Here is a 23,996-nt window from a genome sequence, read left to right as displayed (position 1 = left end):
CCAGGATGGTCTCGATCTCTTGACCTCGTGATCCACCTGCCTCGGCCTCCCAAAGTGCTGGGATTACAGGCTTGAGCCACCGCGCCCGGCCAAGAGTTCTTTACATAGTATAGTTAACTAGTCCTTTGTCAAGTATGTGATTTACAAATTTTTTTTCTAGTCTATAATTTTTTATTCTCTGAATAGGGTCTTTGGCAGAGCAAAAGTTTTCATTTTGATGATGTATAAATTACCAGTTTTTACATTTATGGATCATGCTTTTGATTTCAAGTCCTAAGAACCAAGGAATCTCCAATTTTTTTCTAAAAATTTTATAGTTCTGTTTTACATTTAAGTCTATGATCTATTTTGAGTGCATGTAAAAAAACATATATTTTTTGAGATAGTGTTTCCCTCTGCCACCTAGGCTGGAGTGTAGTGGCATGATCATGACTTACTGCAGCCTCGAACTTGCGGGCTCAAGCAATCCTCCCACCTTAGCCTCCCAAGTAGCTGGGACTACAGGTGCACACTACCACTCCTGGCTAATTTTTTTTGTTGTGGAGATGGGGTTCTCACTTTGTTGCCCACATTAGTTTTGAACTCTTGGGTTCCAGCAAGCCTCCTACCTCAGCCTCCCAAAGTGCTGGGATTATAGGCTTGAGCCACCGAGCTGGCCTGAGTAAATTTTTCTATATAATATAAGGTAAGGTTCCAACTTCATTCTTTTGCATGTGGATTTCTAGTGCCCCTAGCACCATTTGTTGAAGAGAATGTCCTTTCCCATTTAATGGTCTTGTCAGAAATCCTTTAACCATGTAGGTTAGGGTTTATTTCTGGGCCCTCTATTCTGTTAGTCTATGTGTCAGTCTCTGTGTTAGTACCATCCTGTTTTGGTTACTATTAGCTTTTTAAGTTTTGAAATCAGGAAATGTGAAACCTCCAGCTTTGTTGTTTTTCAAGATTGTTGTGGCTATTTGGGGTCTCTTGAGACTCCATATGAATTTTAAGTTGAATTTTTTTATTTCTGCCAAAAACATTGGGATTTTGATAAAGATTACATTGAAAATATAGATTGCTTTGAGTAGGGCAATATGTGATATTTTGGAATATATATTTGGTCGTCCTCCCCATTTGCTAGCATACAACTCCTAAAATCTTTGGAATTTTTAAAGTGATAGGTATCTTTTTGTTGAGTAACATCTGGCAGCCTCTACAAAGCTTCAGGATGGTGATCGGTCACCTGAAAGACTAAGGCCAGATTAGAAAGTTGAGACTTTTCAGCCCCACCCCCCAACCTTCAGGGAGGGGAGAGGGGCTGAAGGTTAAGTTGACTCTCAGTGGCCGGTGATTCAGTGAAGCATTCCTGTATAATGAAACCTCCATAAAAAACCCAAAAGGACATGATTCCAGATAGCTGAACATAGGGAGGTTTCTGGAGGTTTCTGGCCTTTCTGGTGGGGGCATGGAAGCTTTGAGTTCCTTCTCTCATGCCCTGCCCTATGTATCATTTCATCTGTATCCTTTGTAATGCCCTTTATAATAAACTAGCAAGCATAAGTATTTCCCTGAGTTCTGTTAATTGCTCTAGCAAGTTAATTGAACCCAAGGAGAGAGTCTGGGAACCCCAAGTTATAGCCATCAGTCAGAAGCACAGGTAAAACAGCCTGGAGTTTGCGATTGGCATCGGAAGTATGGGCAGTCTTGTAGGACTGCATCCTCAACCTGTGGGATCTGATGCTATCTCCAGCTTGAGAGTGTCAGAGCTGAATCAACTTAGAGAACAGCCTGCTGTACTTTGCTGAGGAATCTGCTGCGGAATTAATTGGTTGTTGGTGGTAGGGAAAAAGTCCTATACACTTCCTGGTGACCAGAGATCACAGAAGTCTTCTCTGTTGATTGTTGTGGTGTGATATCAGAGAAAAAACTTTTTTTCTACAGAGTTGTTTTTTTTGTTGTTGTTGTTGAGACAGAGTCTAGCTCTGTCGCCCAGGCTGGAGTGCAGTGGCACGATCTTGGGTCACTGCAACCTCTGCCTCGTGGGTTCAGGCGATTCTCCTGCCTCAGCCTCCTGAGTAGCTGAAATTACAGGTGCCCACTACCATGCCCGGCTAATTTTTTTTTTTTTTTTAAGACAGGGTTTCACCATGTTGGTCAGGCTGGTCTTGAACTCCCGACCTCAGGTGATCCTCCCACCTTGGCCTCCAAAGGCTTGGATTACAGGCGTGAGCCACCACGCCCGGCCCATGCCCGGCTAATTTTTATATCTTTAGTAGAAATGGGGTTTCACTGTGTTGGCCATGCTGGTCTCAAACTTCTGACCTCGTGATCTGCCCGCCTCAGCCTCCCAAAGTGCTAGGATTACAAATGTGAGCCACTGCACCTGGCCTTCTACAGAAATATTTTAACAATATTGTCTTCTCTGAAAATGTGATGTCTTTTTATTTATTTGTATCATTTTGTTGTTATTTTCATGGCAACTTCCACTTAATATCTGTATCCTCTTTAGCTTTATTGAGCTGCATTTTGTAGTTTTCAGTGTATCAGTTTTTTGCCTTTTTAGTTAAGATATTGTAAATGCAATTTTTTCTTTCTTTCTTTTTTTTTTTTTTTTTTTTAGACAGAGCCTTTCTCTGTCACCAGGCTGGAGTGCAGTGGCGCAATCTCGGGTCACTGCAGTCTCCTCTTGACCTCATGATCCACCCGCCTCAGTGGATCCAGAGTGCTGGGATTACACGCATGAGCCACAGCACCTGGCCTCAATTTTTTCTTAATTTTCTTTTTGGATTGTTCATTGTTAGTGTATAGAAATGCAACAGATTTTTCTATGTTGGTTTTCTATTCTGCAACATTGTTGAATTTCTTAGATTCAACAGGTTTGTGCACATGTGTAACTGTTAGCGTTTTCCCTATATAAAATCATGTTAATTGTCAGTGTTTTCTCTATATAAAATCATGTTATCTGTGAATTGAGGTAATTTTTAATTCCTCCTTTTCTTTTTTTAGATGGTTTTTATTTGTTTTTCTTGCCTAATTGTTCTGGCCAGACCTTCCAAAAAATACTACATTAGAATAGAAGTGGTGAAGGCAGCCATATTGTCTTGTTTCCGATCTTAGAATAAAGGTTTTATTTATTTTGTGTTTTAGACACTGTCTCACTGTGTTGCCCAGGCTGAAGTGCAGGAGTGCCATCATTGCTCACTGTAGCCTTGCACTCAGCTTCAAGTGATCCTCTTGCCTTGGCCTCCTGAACAGCTGAGACTACAGATGCATGCCGCCATGTCTGGCTAATTTTTTAATTTTTTTGTAGAGACAGGGTCTCAGTCTTTTGCCCATGTTAGTCTCAAATTCCTAGGCTCAATCAGTCCCCCCACCTCAGCCTCCCAAAGCACTGGGATTACAAGCATGAGTCACTGCACCCAGCCAACCTTTATTAATGTCTTTTACCATTGAGTATGATGTAAGATGTGAATTTTTCATATGTACCATTTATTATTTTGAGATAGTTTCCTTCCACACCTAGTTTATTGAGTGTGTTTTTTAATCATGCCAGGGCGTTGGGGCTGGGCGCTTGGCTGACACCTGTAACCCCAGCACTTTGGGAGGCCAAGATGTGCATATCACTTGAGCTTAGGAATTTGAGACCAGACTGGGCAACATGGCAAAACCCCACCTCTGCAAAAAATACAACAATTAACCAGGAGTCATGACCTGTACATGTAGTCCAAGCTATGGGGAGACTCAGGTGGGAGAATCATTTGAGGGGGTCAAGGCTGCAGAGAAGCCGTAATTACACCACTGCACTCCAGCCTTGGTTACAGAGTAAGACCTGGTCTCAGGAAAAAAAAAAAAGGTAAAGAAAGGCAGGGATCCGGTGTTGAATTTTGCCCAGTGCTTTTACTGTATCATTTGAGATGGTCGGTTTTTTTTTATTCTGTTACTGTGATGTTTCACGTTAATTAATTTTTACATGCTGAAATATCCTTGCATTCCATGAATACGCCCCATTTGGTCATGGTGTGTAATCCTTGTAGTCTACTGTTGTATTCGGTTTGCTAGTATTTTGTTGAAGATTTTGCATCAACATTTAAGGAATATGGTTTCTAGGTTTCTGTAGCGTGCTTGCCTGGCTTTGGTATCAAAGTAATGCTAGCCTCATAGGATGAGTTAGGAAATTTTGGGAGACTCCTCTTCATGTTGTGGAAGAATCTGAGAGGAATTGGTGTTAATTCTTTAATTGTTACCTGCTGGGCATGGTGGCTCATGCCAGTAATCCCAGGACTTTGGGAGGCCGAGGTTGGAGAATTGCTTGAGGCCAACAGTTCAGGACCAGCCTGGACAACATAGTGAGACCCCGTGTCTATTAAAAAAAAATTTTTTTTTAAGGTGCTCACCTGTAGCCTCAGCTACTTTGGAGACTGTGGCAGGAGGACTGATTGAGCCCAGGAGTTGGAGGCCACTATGACCTATGATCACACCACTGCACCCCTACCAGGGTAGCAGAATGAGACACTGTCTTAAAAAATAGTTTTTTTTCTTATGGTCAAAAAGGGAATGAATGAAAAAAATAGTTTTTTTCTGTGGGATTCAGTTAACCATGCAAACAACCCTGAGAGCTGCTGTTGAATGATATAAGCCCAAGACAAGAGCATGTAGATGGTACAGTAGTGCTCATGTGGAGTTAGTAGTAAGTAGTAAGTCAGAGCAGTGATTACCTCTAGAAGATGGTAATGTTTTAATATCATGGATTGTCCTGGTTGTCCAGCTGCATACACATACGAAAACTCATAAAGATACATCTAAAGGCTCACTGAGTTGTCCACTTTGAATTTATTCTATTTATGTTATACTTCAATTTATAATAAAAAGGTGGTTGTATCTTGGACCACAGTGATGGAGGAAGTGTAAATTGGTAGAATACTAGGTGTGTTTGAAAGTCAGAGCTGACAGCTGAGGTGTGACTTTTGAGAAAAGGGAGAATGGAGGATGTTCCACCCGAATGGAGAAGGTTTCTGGCCTCTTCCAGTAAGAAAATGGAGTGGCTGTTACTAGGATTGGCAAGACTCAGGGAGGAGCAGCATAGGCCATGCCACAGCTTTTGGTCTCTTCATGGTGCAATGCCGGGCAGAGCCCTAAGGGTTGAGAGGGCTCTACAGTCCAGTATACATGTCTGGTTTCATAGGAGCTGAGTGGGTGGGAGAGGTGAAGTCTGAATGGTAATGGCAGTGGAAAGGAGAGTAGAAGATGATTTGTGTTTGAATAGACAGAAAGCAAAGCATCATGGGACACTGAAGAAATATCTTGGAGACAGTTGGAGATCAAGTTCTCCTCAATGAGGGGACCTCAGAAATATAGCTAGAGGATGGGCACGGTGGCTCATGCCTGTAGTCCTAGCACTTTGGAAGGTTGAAGCTGGAGGATCACTGGAGGCCAGGAATTTGAGACCAGCCTGGGCAACATAGACCTGTCTCTACAAAAAATAATTCTTTAAAAATTAGCTGGGTATGGTGACATGCACCTGTGGTCTCAGCTACTTAGGATGCTGAGGTGGGAGGAGCCTAGGAGTTTGAGTTCAGGCTGGCAACACAGCCAGACCCTGTCCCTTTTTAAAAATCATAGTATCTAAAGCAATATTTATTCTCCATCCTTCATCCATCTTCATATACTCTTACAAACATCCAAGTCTGTAAGTGAAAAAAATCTATGTATACTTGGCTAATTTATTTTGGTAGGATGTGTTTGTGCACATATGATTTTGTAAAAGCTTTCCATGGAAATAAGATACACATGCTAAAGAAATACATAAATATAAAACTAAAAGTTTTCACAAAGTAAATATATTGTGCACTTTCAGTAAATATACTTCGTCTTCACACATTTCTCTTGGATGTACACTTGCGAGTGATTTGCAGTGTCACAGAATGGGCAGAGTGTCAGATTTAGTAGATACTGACCTGGCTGACTTTAATATTTACACACTACCACTCTAACTCTAGCAATTTTTTCTCTAAGGATTCAAAAAATTTCCACTTTTCCCCTCTAGCCTGGGAAACAAAAGTCAAATAGAAGCATCATTTTGGGATGTTGGGAAAGAACATCCAATTTTGTGAAAATGGAAAGGTTCATCAGGGATGATTCCCGTTTATATGCATTAGAAGTCTGGGAATGTGAGGACTACATAGGAATGCTCCATAGAAATCCAGAGGTGCAGGCTGGGTGCAGTGGCTCATGCCTGTAATCCCAGCACTTTGGGAGGCCGAGGCAGGCAGATCATCTGAGTTCAGAAGTTCAAGACCAGCCTGACCAACATGGAGAAACCCTGTCTCTACTAAAAATACAAAATTAGCCGGACTTGGTTGTGCATGCCTGTAATCCCAGCTACTCGGGAGGCTGAGGCAGGAGAATTGTGTGAACCTGTGTGGCGGAGGTTGCAGTGAGCTGAAATCGTGCCATTGCACTCCAGCCTCGGCAACAAGAGTGAAACTCTGTCTCAAAAAAAAAAAAAATTTAGAGGTGCATTTGAGGCAAACTGCATCCACCCACAAGGACGCAGGGCATCTTGTGAGGGGGCTTTAGTCACCATGACGATTGTGGTCATCTGCTCAGTCCTAGCTTCATGTCAAAGAGGTCCTTGGACAACAGGTTTCTGTGAACATGACTTAAAGGTTAAACATGTTAGTTGCATATATAATTGTCAGAAAGCCTCTAAAGGTCAAATCCTTGAGGAAAATGATGACTGTAGAGCAGCCATCAGCCAGGGCTGACAACATGACCACCTTGATGAAGATCTAACAAGGAGATGAGTCTTCAAAATGTAATGAAGGTGGTAACTCTTTCAGCCTTTCTGTACACCTTAGTGAACAACATGTAACTGTCAGAGAAAGGAACCACACAAAGGAGAAGGACATGAGGTGGTGTTTGATAAGGACACATGTCCTTATGAACAGAATGGAAGTATCTTTAGAAATGAATACCATGACTGCAGTGAATGTGGACTGTCCTTTAGAGAGAAATCTTATTTCATTAGTCACCAGAGGACTCATACTGGGGAGAGCCCTTATACCTGTAATGACTGTGGAAAATCCTTCTCCAAGAATTACAGCCTGATTGTGCATTGAAAAATCCACACAGGAGAGAAATCCTGTAAATGCAGTAAGTGGGAAAGCCTTCAATACTGGCTCTGCCTTTATCAAGCATGAGAAGACCCACATAAGAGAGAAACCCTGTGAATGCAATTGGTGTGGGAAGGCCTTCAGCTGTCACTCTTCCCTTGTTTTGCATCTCAGAAGTCATACTGGGGGAAAACTATTCAAATGTAATGAATATGAAAAATCCTTTTCTGATGTCTCCCACCTTATTGTCCATCTGAGAATTCATACATGAGAGAAGTATGTACTGGGTGTAGAAGGGCCTTCATTGATCACACGTAACTTATTAAACATGGGAGAATTAACATTGGAAAGAGACCCTATATGTGTATGGAGTGTGGAAAATTCTTCAACCAATAGTCACCTCTCGTGCATGAGAAAATTATTCTGAAAAGAAATCTCAGGCCGGGCGTGGTGGCTCAAGCCTGTAATCCCAGCACTTTGGGAGGCCCAGGCGGGTGGATCACGAGGTCAGGAGATCGAGACCATCCTGGTCAACATGGTGAAACCCCGTCTCTACTAAAAATACAAAAAATTAGCTGGGCATGGTGGCGCATGCCTGTAATTCCAGCTACTCAGGAGGCTGAGGCAGGAGAATTGCCTGAACCCGGGAGGCGGAGGTTGCGGTGAGCCGAGATCGCGCCATTGCACTCCAGCCTGGGTAACAAGAGTGAAACTCCGTCTCAAAAAAAAAAAAAAAAAAAAAAAAAAAAAAAAAAAGAAATCTCATGAGTTAAATAGTGTGAAAAACACTTCACTGGGACCATGTACCTCATCAGGCATAAGAGGATTCATACTGGTTAGATGGTCTGTGGCTGTAACCAGTGTCAAACTTTTCAGGAACATTACTGGCATCATCTGGCACCAGAGGACGCATACTGTTGAGAAGCCCTACAAGTGTAATCGGTGTGGTAAAGTCTTCAGGGACAGCTCCTGTCTGACCAAGCACAAGAAGGTACATGCTCAGGCAGCCTTGTACCAGTGTGTCAAGTGTGGGAAAGGTCTCCCAAGTATCTATGCTCTTACTAGACACCAGAGTTGACACACTGGACTTACACCTATAGGGATTCAGTGAGCATGAGTGGCAGTGACTGATATGACACTCTTATTCATTGTCAGAGACTTCATGTTGAAGAATTTATGTTGTTTGAAAATAATGAATCTGTTTTTCCATATGTAAATGGAAGAACACAGCCTGGATGGGAGCACATGTGTTTATAGCATGGTATAATTAATATTTTATTTTATTTCATTTCATTTTCTTGAGACGGAGTTTCACTCTTGTCACCCAGGCTGGAGTGCAGTGGTGCACTCTTGGCTCACTGCAGCCTCCATCTCCTAGGTTCAAGTGATTCTCCTGGCTCAGACTCCTGAACAAGTAGCTGGGATTAAAGGCACTCGCCATCACACTAGTTTTTTTAGTAGAGATGGGGTTTCACTATGTTGGTCAGGCTGGTCTTCAACTCCTAACCTGAAGTGATCTGCCTGCTGTGGCCTCCCCAAGTGATGGGATTATAGGCATGAGCCACCATGCCCAGCCTGTACTAAATATTTTAAACCCACTGTTGAGACTTCCCCTCAGAATAAAGATTCCTTTCAAAATATGGCTGCTCATTGACAGAAGTTCTGATGAAGATGTACAAGGTGATGAATATTGTTCTCACACCTGCTAACACATGTATTCTGCAGCCCATCATGGATCAGATGGATCAGGAGTAATTTTGACTTTCCAGTCTTATTCTTTAAAAACAGATGTCTTTTTTTTTTTTTCTTTTGAGACATGGCCTCATTCTTTTGAATGTGAATGAATTTCACCTTCATTACATTCAAATAGTTTTTCCGCAGTATGTCTTCTAAGATGTAAAACAAGGGAAGAGTGGCAGCTGAAGGCCTTCCCACACCAACTACATTCACAGGGCTTCTCTCCTATGTGGGTCTTCTCATGCTTGTTAAAGGCAGAGCCAGCATTGCCTGCAGTGGTACAACCATGGCTCGCTGCAGCCTTGACCTCTAGGCTCAAGCTGTGCTCTCACCTCAGCTTCCTATGTAGCTGGAACTGCCAGCATTCACCACCACACCTGGCTAATTTTTTTTATGTTTTATAGATATAGTGTCTCACCATGTTGCTCAGCCTGATCTTGAACTCCTATGCTGAAGCAATCCTCTTGCCTCATTTTCAGAAAGTGCTGGGATTACAGGGGTGAGCCATTGTGCCTGGCCTAAAATGCTCTTAATGGCATCTAGCATGGTGAATCATTTCCAGAAGGTTTTAAATTTATTTTCCTCGGATCCGTCCAAGGAATCACTACTATCTATGGAAGGTATAGCCTTACAAAATACATATCTTTTTTTTTCTTTTTTTTTGGCTATGGAGTCTCACTTTGTTGCCTAGGCTGGAATGCAGTGGTGCAATCTCAGCTCACTGCAGCCTCTCCCTCCTGGCTTCAAGCAATCCTACTTCAGCCCCCGGAGTAGCTGGGACTACAAGGCATGTGCCACTATGGCTGGCTAATTTTTTATTTTTAGTAGAGACATGGTTTTACCATGTTGGCCAGGCTGGTCTCAAATTCCTAAGCTCAAGTAATCCACCTGCCTCGGCCTCCCAAAGTGCTGGGATTATTAGTGTCAGCCACTACACCTGGCTGCGGAATGCATTCTTTTTTTTCTTTTTTTTTTTTTTGAGACAGAGTTTCACTCTTGTTACCCAGGCTAGAGTGCAATGGCGCGATCTCGGCTCACCGCAACCTCCGCCTCCTGGGTTCAAGCAATTCTCCTGCCTCAGCCTCCTGAGTAGCTGGGATTACAGGCACGCGCCACCATGCCCAGCTGGTTTTTTGTATTTTTCGTAGAGACGGGGTTTCACCGTGTTGACCAGGATGGTCTCGATCTCTTGACCTCGTGATCCACCTGCCTTGGCCTCCGAAAGTGCTGGGATTACAGGCGTGAGCCACCGCACCCGGCCTGCATTCTTAAATAAGAAGACTGGAAAATCAAACCCCTTTGACCCTCTGGGCTTAAGTGTTCCTCCTGGCTCAACCTCCCAAATAGCTGGGACCATAGGTGTGCACCACTGTGCCCAGTTAATTTATTTGCATGTTTTAGTCTCGTGTTGTCCTGCAGTGTTTTGAACTCCTGGGCTCAAGTCATCTTCCTGTCTCGCCTCCCAAAGTGCAGGGATTACAGGTGTGAGTCACCATGCCCAGCTGGGAGTACACCTTTTGATTTCAGTCAATCTTCGGTTTTAGTTATGGGTCTGCCTGCTCGTTGCTGTTGATCTTAGGTGAATTACAATAACCTCTCTGTGCTTTAGTTCCTGCTTATAAAGCATGGCAAGTCCTACCCTATAGAGATAAGGTGCTCTATGTAGAGTTCTTGGGTCACTGCAGGGTTCATTGTGGATCAGCTGTTCCTACTCCCATGCCTGCTGTTACTACTATGCTTTTATTAACACTGCTGCTGCTGCTGATGTTGATGATTTTTTGTTGATGATGATGTTTTTGTTGTTGATGGTGATGTTGATTTTACTCTCCTGACTCAGACAACTGAAAGAGAAAAGAAGTAAGGGCCTTCCCAAGCATCTGTCGACTCTCAGAACTTATTATGGAACCATCATAGTACATACAGGGCAGTGCCTTGGAAGCCTTCTGAGATGGGCACTGAGGGTTGGAAGACTGGAGGTCAAGGGAACTGGAAGCTCCTAGGGGTGCTTTAGGAAGTGGATACTAATGGCTTTGGTGTGTGTGTGGATTCTGAACTGAACGCAGGTGGGGCTCTAGGCACTGAGAAGATGAGGTCTTGGTGGGTTGATCATGGGCCTCAGTTGGGTTCTTATGCTCAGGAAGCAACAGCTCCGTCTCCTTACCTTACTTCTTTGTTCTCACAGATTGGGCTGGGGGCCCTGATGTAGTCCTTAGGATTCAAGGACTCTCGGCAGTTGGCGATGACTGCTGAACTGGTGAGAACAGGTTATCTTGGACTGAGGCTGCCTTTCTTCAGTGGCACTGTCCCTTTTTTTTTGGAGACAGAATCTCACTGTCTTGCCCAGTCTGGAATGCAGTGGTGCTATCTTGGCTCACTGCAACCTCTACCTTGCAGGTTCAAGTGATTCTTGTGCCTCAGCTTCCCTAGTAACTGGAATTACAGACACATGCCACCGTACCCAGCTAATTTTTGTATTTTTAGTAGAGACAGGATTCACCATGTTGGCCAGTCTGATGTCAAACTTCTGACCTCAAATTATCTGCCCGCCTCAGCCTCCCAAAGTGCTGGGATTACAAGTGTGACCCACTGCACCTGGCCTGGTGGCACTTTCTGTCATACACGGGGAGAAGGAGGCAGAGTGAAGGCCAGAGCCAGTAGTCAAGTGACCTTGTAGTGAGGAGGAGTGGCTCAGACAAGCAGGGTGGAGAGCAGCACTTCTCAGTCCCCCAGGAGGGAGGCCGCATGCACTCTGTGAGTTGCCCTGGCAGTCAGTCAGCAGGTTCTGCATCACTAAGGCCCACTCAGAATGCTCAGTATTCTTGTCACTTGTCAACTGAGAAAGCCTTGACTCTGTCCCTATGTCTGAGTGATGTTCTTTTTTTTTTTTTTTTTTGAGACGGAGTTTCGCTCTTGTTACCCAGGCTGGAGTGCAATGGCGCGATCTCGGCTCACCGCAACCTCCGCCTCCTGGTTCAAGCAATTCTCCTGCCTCAGCCTCCTGAGTAGCTGGGATTACAGGCACACGCCACCATGCCCAGCTAACTTTTTGTATTTTTAGTAGAGACAGGGTTTCACCATGTTGACCAGGATGGTCTCGATCTCTTGACCTCGTGATCCACCCGCCTCGGCCTCCCAAAGTGCTGGGATTACAGGCTTGAGCCACCGCGCCCGGCCTGATGTTCTTTTTTTAAACCAATTATGTTTACTTTATTTGAAAAAGTAGTCCATGCATGTGGTAAAGAATTAAAACATACAAAAGGAAATGAAAGAAAAATGGGCCCTTTTCTCACCTGAGGTGCTCTCCTCAGAGACCACAATTGATGCTTTCTTATAGGACCGTTTGTAGACAACTAATGACAGTGGGTTGTGGTGGACAGTACTGATTTTGGACATATGAGGTATTACGTTTTGTGTTCTATGTTGATCTCTGTGCCACGTGTCCTGGAGGGTCTCTTTTCTTGTTGTTGTTGAGACGGAGTTTCGCTCTTGTTACCCAGGCTGGAGTACAGTGGCGTGATCTCAGCTCACCGCAACCTCTGCCTCCTAGGTTCAAGCAATTTTCCTGCCCCAGCCTCCTGAGTAGCTGGAACTACAGGCGCATGCCACCATGCCCAGCTAATTTTTGTATTTTTAGTGGAGACAGGGTTTCACCATGTTGACCAGGATGGTCTCGATCTCTTGACCTTGTGATCCACCCACCTCGGCCTCCCAAAGTGCTGGGATTATAGGCGTGAGCCACCGCGCCTAGCCCTGGAGGGTCTCTTTACGTGTGTGCAAATATGTATATTCCTCATTGTTTTAATGGACTGATAATACCCAGTTATACAGACCTGTCAACAGACATATCGTAGATTATATTACATATTGGGATTATAAACAAATATTTGATATTGTAAATGATGCAATATAATATCCTTGTGATATTTTGCACACATGCAGGCATGCCTGGATATACTTGGATAAATTCGTGGGGGTACAGTTGCCGGATCAAAGTATATGCATTAAAACTGGTTGGGGGCTGGCCACAGTGGCTCATGCCTGTATTCCCAGCACTTTAGGAGGCGCAGGCGGGCGGATCACAAGGTCAGGAGTTCAAGATCAGCCTGGCCAACATGATGAAACACCATCTCTCCTAAAAATACCAAATTAGCTGGACTTGGTGGCACATTCCTGTAATCCCCGCTACTTGAGAGGCTGAGGCAGGAGAATCGTTTGAACCTGGGAGGCGGAGGTTGCAGTTAGCTAAGACCACGCCATTGCACTCCAGCCTGGGTGACAGAGCGAGACTTCGTTTCAAAAACAAACAAACAAAAAACTGGTTGGAGCTGGGGGCGGTGGCTCATTTCTGTAATCCCAGCACTTTGGGAGGCCAAGGTGGGTGCATCACGAGGTCAGGAGTTCGAGACCAGCCTGACCAACATGGTGAAACCCCAAAACCCGTCTCTACTAAAAATACAAAAATTAGCCAAGTGTGGTGGCACATGCCTGTAATCCTAGCTACCTGGGAGGCTGAGGCAGGAGAGTCGCTTGAACCTGAGAGATTGAGGTTGCAGTGGGCTGAGATCACACCATTGCACTCCAGCCTGGGTGACAGAGAGAGACTTTGTCTCAAAACAAGCAACAACCAAAAAACTGGTTGGGTGCAGTGTCTCATGCTTGTAATTCCAACACTTTCGGGAGGCCAAAGGAGGAAGATTGCTTAAGCTCAGAAGTTTGACACCAGCCTGGGAAAAATAGGGAGACCCTGTCTCTACAAAATATATATACATATATTTTGAGACAGAGTCTTCCTCTGTCACCCAGGCTGGAATGCAGTGTTCGTGATCTCGGCTTACTGCAGCCTCTGCCTCCTGGGTTCCAGTGATTCTGCCTCAGCCTCCGGGGTAGCTGGGATTATAGGCATGTGCCACCATGTCCAGCTAAATTTTTTGCACTTTTAGTAGAGACAAGGGTTTCACCATGTTTGCCAGGCTGGTCTCAAACTCCTGACCTCTGGTGATCCTCCTGCCTCGGCCTCCCAAAGTGCTAGGATTACAGGCATGAGCCACCACACCTGGCCTCTTGTAGGGTTTTTGTAGTTATAGGTTTTATATTTAAGTTTTTAATCCATTTTTATATATGGTAAAAGGGAGGAGTCTAGTTTCAGTTTTCTGCATATGGCTAACCAATTATGTCAGCACCATTTAGTAAATAGGGAGTCCTCTTCCCATTGCTTGTTTTTGTCAACTTTGTGGAACATCAGATGGTTGTAGGTGTATGGCTTTACTTCTTTATATTCTGTATTCTGTTCTTTTGGTCTATGTTTCTGTTTTTGTATTAGTATCATGCCGTTTTGGTTACTGTAGAATAGGTTTCTATTTAATATAGCCAAATTTACCACTTTTTTTTTTCACTTTTTTTGTGGTTTCTGGATTTTAGTTCTTCTTTAGGTCTCTGTAATATCTATACAAGACTCTTGCCACTCTTACAGGTTCTGCCTACATGGAAATGGGGATTAATTCACTCACTCAGATTGCAGCTGGAAACCTCAGAAGTTCTCCCTCCTTTGCCTCTGTAACTTCACTTTATTCATTGGAAACAAGGTGAGACCCACACACCAGATTCTCAGCCATCTGGGCTTAGCCAACTCTTTTTGCTTTCATCTAAAAGGAGCCCTCATAAATGGCAAAGAGCTATTGGGCGTGGTGGCTAACACTGTATTCCCAGCACATGGCAAGGCCAAGTTCGAGACCAGCCTGGCCAGTATGGCGAAACCTCATCTCTACTAAAAATACAAAAATTAACAAGGCATGGTGGTGCACACCTGTAATTCCAGCTACTCAGGAGGCTGAGGCACAAGAATTGCTTGAACCCAGGAGGCGGTGGTACAGTGAGCTGAGATCACACCACTGCACTCCAGCCTGAGTGACAGAGCAAGACTCTGTTTCAAAAAAAGACAAAAAGGAAAGGCTGGGAGCCGTGGCTCATGCCTGTAATCCCAGCACTTTGGGAGGCCGAAGTCGGCAGATCATTTGAGGTCAGGAGTTCAAAACCAGCCTGGCCAACCTGTTGACACTCTAAAAATGGTGACACTAAAAATACAAAATTTAGCTGGGTGTGGTGGTGGGCACCTGTAGTCCCATCTACTTGAAGGCTGAGGCAGGAGAATTGCTTAAACTCAGGAGGCGGAGGCTGCAGTGAGCTAAGATGGCACCACTGTACTCTAGCCTGGGAGAAAGAATGAGACTCCATCTCAAAAGAAGAAAAAAGGCAAATGGCAGTGTTTGGATCAAAATATCCCCGGGATGAGACCAGGCGTGGAGGCTCATGCCTTTAATCCCTGCACTTTGGGAGGCCGAGGTGGGTGAATTGCTTGAGGTCAAGTGTTCAAAACCAGCCTGGCCAACATGGTGAAACTCCGTCTCTATTAAAAATATAAAAAATTAGCCAGACGTGGTGCATGCCTGTAATCCCAGCTACTTGGGAGGCTGAGGCACAAGAATTGTTTGAGCCTGGGAGGCAGAGGTTGTAGTGAGCCAAGATTGCACTACTACACTCCAGTTGGGGCAACAGAGCGAGACTGTCTCAAAATAAAGAAAAAAATAAAATGTCTACTGGATATAAACAAAAACCTATACAAAGAGACAGGGTCTCACATCTCCCAGGCTTGAGTACAGTGGCATGATCACCGTTCATGGCTTACTGCAGCCCTTACTTTCTGGGCACAGGTGATCCTCACACCTCAAGCCTCCCAAGTAGCTGGGACTACAGGCGTGCACCACTGTGGCCGGTTACTTTTTGGTATTTTTAGTAGAGATGGGATTTCACCATGTTGCCCAGGCTTCTCTCAAACTCCTGAGTTTAAGTGATTGCCCCCTGCCCCCGGCCTCCCAGAGTGCTGGGATTATTGGCATGAGCCACCATGCCTGGCCAAAAGCCGCTTTGAAGACTTTTAAAGTCTGTTTCCTTTTAAGTCAATTATTTCATTTTGTACATTTAAATCTTAATGTCCATTTTGAGTTTATTTCGGTATATGTAGTCAGGCATTGGAATCCAATTTTTTTTTCCATATAGGTAGTCATTTCTCCCAAGACCATCTATTAAACAATCACTCTTTTTCCTAATGGGCTGAAATTACATCTTTATCAGAATCTACATTCTACTGTGTATTTTAATCTGTTTCTGGACTCAGTTCATTGATACATTTCTCTATTTTTGTGTGTATATCATACCATACTTTTAACAGTGACTTTTTTTGGTATATACAAGGTATCCTATAACAAAAGCCACATAAAGTTAATTTGTAGCTATACAGAAGTATTTAGAACAAAAAACATATTCTGCCTTTACTCTGACGCCTTTGCCAAAGCTAAACTGTGCTGATAGCTTCCTGTTGCCTCTATGCAGTTACATGCTTTGTATATACCTTCATGCAGAGGCAGTGCAGCCTGGACGTCAGGAATAGGATTCCAGGGTCAGGCCACCTGGACTCTTATCTGCTGTCTGCCATTTTATAGTTGTAGGATCTTGTGAGGTTGCTCTGATGATTAAATGTTATATATGTAAAGTCTTTTTTTTTTTTTTTTTTGAGACGGAGTTTCGCTCTTGTTACCCAGGCTGGAGTGCAATGGCGCGATCTCGGCTCACGGCAACCTCCGCCTCCTGGGTTCACGCAATTCTCCTGCCTCAGCCTCCTGAGTAGCTGGGATTACAGGCACGCGCCACCATGCCCAGCTAATTTTTTGTATTTTTAGTAGAGACGGGGTTTCACCATGTTGACCAGGATGGTCTCGATCTCTTGACCTCGTGATCCACCTGCCTCGGCCTCCCAAAGTGCTGGGATTACAGGCTTGAGCCACCGCGCCCGGCCCTATGTAAAGTCTTTAAAACAGTACCTGGCACTGTTATATAAACAAACATTATAGAATTGCTACTGTTAGCCAGGCAGTGGTTCATGCCTATAATCCCAGCACTTTGGGAGGCTTAGGCAGGAGAATCAGTTGAGCCCAGGAATTTGATACCAGCCTCAGTAACATAGTGAGACCCTGTCTCTACAAGAAAATTTAAAATTAGCTGGGTTAATAACACGTGCCTATAGTCCTGTCTACTTGGGAGGCTGAGGCAGGAAGATCACTTGAGTCCAGGGGTTCAAGGCAGCAGTGAGCTATGATCACACCACTGCCCTCCAGCCTGGGCAACAGAGCGAGAACTTGTCTCTTTTTTCTTTCTTTTTTTTTTTTTAATAAAGACGAGGTTTCACCATGTTGGTCAGGCTGGTCTTGAACTCCCGACCTCAGGTGATCCACCCACCTTGGCCTCCAAAGTGCTTGGATTACAGGCATGAGCCACCAAGCCTGGCCCCTCGTCTCTCAAAAAAATAATTACTGCTTCTATTAATAGTTCCCTACAAATATATGTAGTCATATGGATTTGAAAATTTGTGTTTTTTTTTTTAGATGTTTTCATTCTACCTTGCAATACAACGTTTTTGATTTTTGCCAAAATATAACATTTATCTCATATAAAAAATTCGAATGATGTTAATAAGGAGAAATGGCATTTTCCATTCCCTCATTCCTACTCCCTGCCACTACTTCTCACCAGAGTTAGTTACTCCCTGTTCTTTCAGTTGAATTTCCTGCCATTTTAATTCCATATTTGTAAGTACTTGTACATACTTCTAATTTTATACAATAAGAACAATAAAATTTTTAAAATGACACCTAAAGCTTTTTTTTTTGAAAAGATCAATAAAATTGGCTGGGTGCGGTGGCTCATGCCTATAATCCCAGCACTTTGGGAGGCTGAGGCGGGTGGATCACTTGAAGTCAGGAGTTTGAAAACAGCCTGGCCAACGTGGTGAAACCTCATCTCTGCTAAAAATACAAAAATTAGATAGGCTTGGTGGCAGGCGCCTGTATTCCCATTTACTTGGGAGGCTGAGGCAGGAGAATCCCTTGAACCCAGGAGATGGAGGTTGCAATGAGTCGGGATCATAACACTGCATTCCAGCCTGGGTGACAGAGTAAGACTCCGTCTCAAAAAAACAAAAAAAACAAAGGGGAGAAAAAAGGCCAGGCCAGTGGCTCACGCCTATAATCCTAGCACTTTGAGAGGCTCAGACTGGCAGAACACTGGAGGTCAGGAGTTCGAGATGAGCCTGGCCTACATGGAGAAATCCCAGTGCTACTAAAATACAAAAATCAGCCAGGTGTGGCGCTGCATGCCTATAATCCCAGCTGTTAGAGAGGGTGACCCAGGAGGCAGAGGTTGCAGTGTGCCAAGATCGCATCACTGTACCGCAGCCTGGGCAGCAGAGTGAGATTCCAACTTAAAAAAAAAAAAAGAAAGAAAGAACGTGTATATGGGAAAGCACAAGACTTAGAATAGCTAAAATAATTTTTTGAAAAAGAAAAGTAGGAGGAATAACTGCACCTGATTTTGTTACTCTGTAGCCATGGTAATCCAATGTGGTGTTGGCAGACACATAGATCAGTGGAACAGAATCAAGAACCCAGAAATAGACCCACAAAGATATTCCTGACTGATTTTTTTAAGGAGCAAAAGCTATTCAATGCAGGAAAGGTAGCCTTTTCCAGATGGTGCAAGAGCAATTGGCCCTCTATGGTGTAATAAAACCTGTATGTGATCTTTATCCCTGGTTCCTGGCACAGAGCTAAAAACCTTGGAATTTTGTGAATAATAGGAGTAGGGTTTGCAATTCATAAGGAGCCCATTTTGACCACACCTGAGTTTATGCTAATGAGGTGACTACAGTAGGACCCATAGATATCTTCAGTATAGTGATAGTCACCTTAAAGGAGGTATGGACTCTTTACCCCACGATTAAGAGAGTTAGGTTGGTGAACACATTCAAGCGCTGGGAGGGTGGCTCATCCAGAGGGTGCTTGGATGTGCTGCACCTTCAGTGTCCTCAACCAGTCCTTACCCTCTGGATCTCTTCCATTTAGCAGTTCCTGAGTTTTATCCATTAAATAAAACTGGTAAGACTGGACATGGCAGCTCATGCCTGTAATCCCAGCACTTCAGGAGGCCAAGGTGGGAGGATTGGTTCAGCCCAGGAGTTCAAGATCAGCCTTGGCACCCATCTCTCTTTTTTTTTGAGACAGAGTCTTGCTTTGTCGCCAGGTGCCAGGCTAGAGTACAGTGGTGCAATCTCGGCTCATTGCAGCCTCCACCTCCTGGGTTCAAGCAGTTTTCCTGCCTCAGCCTCCAGAGTAGCTGGGACCACAGGCACACGCCACCAGGCCCAGCTAATTTTTGTATTTTTTTTTCTTCTTTTTTTTTTTTTCGCACTCCCTCCCTCCCTCCCTCCGATTTTTGTATTTTTAGTAGAGATGGGGTTTCACCATATTGGCCAGGATGGTCTTGATCTCTTGACTTCGTGATCCACCCGCCTCAGCCTCCCAAAGTGCTGGGATTACAGGTGTGATCCACTGCACTGGGCTTTTTTTTTTTTTTTGAGATGAAGTTTCACTCTTGTCGCCCAGCTGGAGTACAGTGGCGCCATCTTGACTCACTGCAACCTCCGCCTTCCTGGTTCAAGTGATTCTCCTGCCTCAGCCTCCCGAGTAGGTGGGATTGATTACAGGCACCCACCACCACACCTGGCTAATTTTTGTATTTTTAGTAGAGACGGCCACAACCCCATCTCTTAAAAAGAGAAAATTAGCTGGGCATGGTAGTTCACACCTGTAGTCCCAGCTACTCTGGAGGCTGAGGTGAGGATCACTTGAGCTTGGGAGATCAAGGGTGCAGTGATCCATGATGATGCTGCTGCACTCTAGCCTGGGTGACAGGGTGAGACCTTGTGTCAAAAAAAAAAAAAATTTTTTTTTTAACTTTCAAAACTGAACAATTTTTTTAAAAATTAGAAAATGGGCAAAAGATGTGAACGGATATTTGAACAGGATATACAGATTGCCAAAAAATCATGAAAATGTGCTCAACTTGGTTTTTTTTTTTTTTTTTTTTTTTTTTTTTTTTTTTTTTTTTTTTTTTTTTTTTTGAGTTTCGCTCTTGTTACCCAGGCTGGAGTGCAATGGCGCGATCTCGGCTCACCGCAACCTCCGCCTCCTGGGTTCAGGCAATTCTCCTGCCTCAGCCTCCTGAGTAGCTGGGATTACAGGCACACGCCACCATGCCCAGCTAATTTTTTGTATTTTAGTAGAGACGGGGTTTCACCGTGTTGACCAGGATGGTCTCGATCTCTTGACCTCGTGATCCACCCGCCTCGGCCTCCCAAAGTGCTGGGATTACAGGCTTGAGCCACCGCGCCCGGCAAATGTGCTCAACTTTGTTAGCAATTAAGGGAAATGCAAATTGAAACCACAATGACATATCAATACATACCTATCAGAATGGCCAAAATAAAAAATAGCAAAACACAAATGCTGATAAAAATGTGAAGTGGATTAGCTTGGTGTGGTGGTGGGCACCTGTAGTCCCAGCTACTTGGGAGGCTGAGGCTGGAGAATTGCTTGAACCTGGGAGGTGGAGGTTGCAGTGAGCTGAGATGGAGCCACTGCACTCCATCCTGGGTGACAGAGCAAAACTTGGTCTCCAAAAAAAAAAAAAAAAAAAAAAAGTGAAGTGAATTCACACATACATTGGTGGTGGGAGTGTAAAAGGGTCCAGCTACTCTGGATGAGAGTTTGGCAGCTTCTTACATTAATAAGCACAAGTTCATTGTGTGACGTAGCAGTTGGACTCTTCATCCCAGGCAAAATGGAACTTCATCCCAGAAAAGTGAAAACTTATGTTCAGTTTCCTGAAACAAAAAAATCTGTACATGAATGTTCATAGCAGCTTTATTTTTTAATAGCAAAATACTAAAAACGACCCTAATGTCTTTCAGTGGGAGAATGTTTAAACTGCTGTATACCACTGAATACTACTTATCAATAAAATGGAATGAATTGTTGATAGATACTACTTCAGTGCATCTCAAACGTATGTTCAGTGAAAAAGCCAGTCTGAAGAGGCCACATAGTGTATGATCCCACTTATATGACACCGTGAAGGCAAAATGGTAGCAGCAGACCACTTAGATTAGCTGTTGTCTGGGCTTATGGGTGGGGAGGGAGTGACTACCAAGAGGTAGCAGGAGGATTTTTGGGCAGTGGAGTTATTCTTTGTCCCGAGTTTGTTGGTGGATATGAGTTAAAATTCATAGAGCTGAGTACCAAAAAAGTGTGTGTGATGTATGTAAATTTAAAATATGTAAACCGTTGAGATAAACATTTTAAAAATCAGTCACACGAAAAGGACCAAAGTGGCTTCCTCATAAGCGCCTCTATCTGGAAAACTGTATCTGGGAAGCAGCTCCTGGCCCTGCCCTGCCTTCCAGGTGGTTACACTTGTAAGGGGCTTTGCCAAAGCCCTCACCTCAGCTGTCGCTCACGTTGCCCTCATTTCAGCAGCTCCTGAAGCCCTGGCGTGAGTAATCTTTGAGTTCTATCCACTCCCTGAAACTGCAAAACCCATTTTAGCGCGTGTTTCCAGGTCTCCACCTCTTATCTCCCCAGTACTGGGTCTGCCCGTCTCTGTCTCTGTATCTCTGTTCAGATTTGTCTTAGCCTCGAGTACATCCCTTCTCTGGATCTTTCTTTTCCTGAGGCCGGGCTGGTCTCTGTCCCATTCTCTGGGTCTCTCCCTTTCCTGAGCCTGAGCTGGTCTCTTCCTTTCTTGAGCCCATGCTGGTCATTCCCTTTCCTGAGCCTGAGCTGGTCTCTCCCTTCCTTTCCGTGTATGTGGGTCTTCATGCTTCTCTCCTTTCCGGTCTGCGCGTCTTTTTGTCTCTGTTTCTCACGGTCTTTGTTTCTCTGTGTCTTTGGCTGTCAGGGGTCTATTATTTATGCGCTTGTTTACCTTGTTGCCGTGGTGCCGAAAGTGACACAGGCGCCGGTTGTGCGGAACGCTGGGGGGGTGGGGGGGGTGGCACACTCGCGTCTGATTGGCCATGTACCCTGTCACGGCTCCCTTGCTCGCTCCCCCCCGCCACACAGGCACTGTCTCTTGGTATTGTGGGAATCGTAGTCCGCGGCAGAGCCCAGTGCGCAGGCGCAGTTTGGCGGCCGCCATCGCGCTCTGGGGCTCCAGGCGGCTGGGACCGGTTTGGGGTGGCTGCGCAGCAGGTGGGTCCGTCCCGGGGCCGCAGTTTGGAGGTCAGGAAGCGACCCCGACGGGACAGACGGTGAGGATGCCTCAGGGAGCAGCGTGGGGTGAAGGGGCCGGGGTGTCCTCGGGGTTGAGGTGCGAGCCCCTAGCTATGCGTCCAGGAGGCCGAGGGTCTGAGAGCCCTTCCCGTGGAGTGCGGGGAGGGGCCGGGTCCCCCAGGATTGGGACTGACATCTGGGTCAGTGAGAGGCCCTCTCCTGGGGGTTGGGTGCTGGGAGGGCGTAGGGGGCCCTGCAGGCAGGTAGGGAACTAGTGAAACCCCCATCCCTTGTAGGTTCGGGGAGAGGAGGCGCTTAGGGCACCCTGTGGGTGGGATACCAGGAAGGGGCAGCTCCTGATGAGGGGGAGTGTGTCGAGGGGGAAGCTCCTGATGGGGAAGTGGGGGACGTGGGGGAAGGGGAGGGGAAAGTTCTTGAGAGGGGAGAAGGGGAAGGCTCCTGAACGGGGAGAAGGGAGGGGTAGGCTCCTTACGGGAAAAGGAGGCGACGAAGCGGGACTTCGGGTGTGAGGGTGTCCTTGGGGTGGGAGGAAGCTGTTCAGGCCATGGCTACTTGGGCTGGAGCAGGGAAGAAGTAGAGGATATGGGGACCAAAGGGGTGCCTGGGATGGGCATTGTCTCTGCTGCCCCCACCCTTGGGACATCCCGCCTCTCCCCAGTCATCTGGGGATGGGTTCTGTTTGAGTTAGGTGCCTGCACCCACCCCAAGACCCCTCTCGTGAGAGAGACAAGAGTGGGAGTACTGGGCTTCAAGTGTGACTCGAAGCTTGGGGTGGGGGCCTGACTCTCAACCTCTCATCACTCTTCCCCCATCTCCTTTCTCTCACACTCCCTGCTCCTTCCTTTCCCCAATATCCCCCCCAACGCGTCCCTTCATCTGGCTTTCCGTGCCCCTGCTCCTTCCCCCATTTTTATCTGTTCCTCCTCCACTTTCCCATATACTCACCAGTGTCCTTGCTGACTCCTGGGGGAGGCTGAGTGGCACAGTCACACCATACCTAGTTCCATGTCACCTCTCCCATCCCATTGTGTCCTGCAGATGGTTTCCTGCTCTGGAGTGAGAGCAGGTACACACGTCACATGGAGTTGCTGTTTTCTCTGTATGATACTTGAATCTGTGACTTCCTGGGCATTCCTGGCCTTGGGCTTTGTGGGAGCCTGGGCCAGTTGTGCAGGACATCTCTCTGGTTCTATCTGTCCTGGTGAGTGGATCAGGGACCACAAAAGGCAGCTGAGATGTGAACAAAGATCCTCACTTCATGTTTTTTCATTCTTTTAAAAGCGCCTTTTCTCCTTTTTGTAATGAGTTAGTGATCTCTGGATGAAGCCAGGGCAGTCCCTGGCGCTACCGGCCTATGCCCCATGCATTGAGTTTCCCTGGCTGATCCTCAGGCCTGAGGCCATGGGGTGGTTTGCTAGACCCCATGAGTGGGGCAGGATAGAGAGCCATGATGAATAATCCTTAGGTGGCCAGGGCTGGGCCCGAGGAGGGCCAGACCAGTCTTGAGCTCTGCTCAGCCCCCGATGAAGGGGATTTGCTGCAGGACTCTGGGGGCCCGCCAGGCTTGGGACCCCTCAGGTCAGCCAACCCTCACCCACTGTGACTCTCTTTCCCTCAGCCTATGCATTCCAAGCCTCCTGGGAGGCACAAAGCCTAAAGGACTGGCTAAAGACTTGTGCAAACTGCTTCATTTTTTGAGGATGGGGTGGGTGGGCCCTAGGAAAATCCCATCTGAGGAAAATTCTGGACAGTCCCAAGATTGGGGGGTGGGGGTGGAGGTTTGCCCAGTGAGCAAGCCAGACTCCAACGAGGTGTGGCCTCATTCAAGCAGGCTGTGGACAGGAAAGGGTCCCAGTGGTGTCTCTTGTTTTTAAGATACAGGCTCGGCCGGGCGCGGTGGCTCAAGCCTGTAATCCCAGCACTTTGGGAGGCTGAGGCGGGTGGATCACGAGGTCAAGAGATCGAGACCATCCTGGTCAACATGGTGAAA

At 45.7% G+C, this 23,996-nt stretch overlaps 1 protein-coding gene across 4 annotated transcripts in view; it reads left to right on the top strand.

The window, feature by feature from the left end:
• Nucleotides 1–23,996, top strand: part of ZSCAN18 (zinc finger and SCAN domain containing 18) — a 48,474-nt gene that overhangs the window by 9,631 nt on the left and 14,847 nt on the right. For 2 of the 4 annotated variants that reach the window (XM_037731720.1, XM_017509601.2), the window contains exon 2: nt 14,299–14,410. The gene's annotated coding sequence lies outside the window, so the exon portion shown is untranslated. Of the gene's footprint in view, nt 1–14,298; nt 14,411–21,775; nt 22,024–23,996 lie in introns of those variants that run through there. The other 2 variants (XM_017509599.2, XM_017509600.2) reach the window with 2 other exon arrangements.

Source organism: Cebus imitator, unplaced genomic scaffold (genome assembly GCF_001604975.1).
Source record: "Cebus imitator isolate Cc_AM_T3 unplaced genomic scaffold, Cebus_imitator-1.0 Scaffold417, whole genome shotgun sequence".
Lineage (NCBI taxonomy): Eukaryota > Metazoa > Chordata > Mammalia > Primates > Cebidae > Cebus > Cebus imitator.
This window is presented reverse-complemented; position numbering and strand designations above follow the sequence as displayed.